Below are 643 nucleotides of genomic sequence, written 5' to 3' on the forward strand. Positions count from 1 at the left end.
TACAATATAAACCCCACTCACTCCACATTCACACTCCTTTCATGCTACGCCAGAGTCTGAAGATCCGAAGGAAATCCCGATGGCCAGTCGAAATTCAGTCCGATCACAAGGCATGGGGAGCCCCACGTTACACGCTTTTTCTTTTTCAGGGCTCTGGGTCGGTGTCTGCTCCGACTTCAGCTATAGCAAACAACCTTTTTTATAGACGAATCTGTCGCGTCATTAGCTCTTTGTCTGTTTACTTAGGCTTTCCCCATAATTCCAGGACAGCAGTTCCAGGCAGGCTGCCATAATCCAGGACATTCCATTTCCTCTTATGGACATGACAAAGTTTATTTTGCATGACAATTCTTTACTGCTCATAACCTTAAGTCCTTGCTTCAGCTGCCAGCACACAACTCACATGCACATACAGCATTTATACTAGGCCCGTATGGCCTATAGCGTATTACAACATATACATCACAACAGTCCCAGACTGAGGAGAGATCTGATGCAGTTTATGGCTCAAAAGTCATGGGTTGAGATTCACTGAACTAATGGAAATCTGAGATACCATTCTGTTTAATGCAACAGAGGGTCCTGTGGCACCTTTAAGACTAACAGAAGTATTGGGAGCATAAGCTTTCGTGGGTAAGAACCT

Source organism: Terrapene carolina, unplaced genomic scaffold, assembly GCF_002925995.2.
Source record: "Terrapene carolina triunguis isolate 2854851 unplaced genomic scaffold, T_m_triunguis-2.0 Scaffold26275, whole genome shotgun sequence".
NCBI lineage: Eukaryota > Metazoa > Chordata > Testudines > Emydidae > Terrapene > Terrapene triunguis.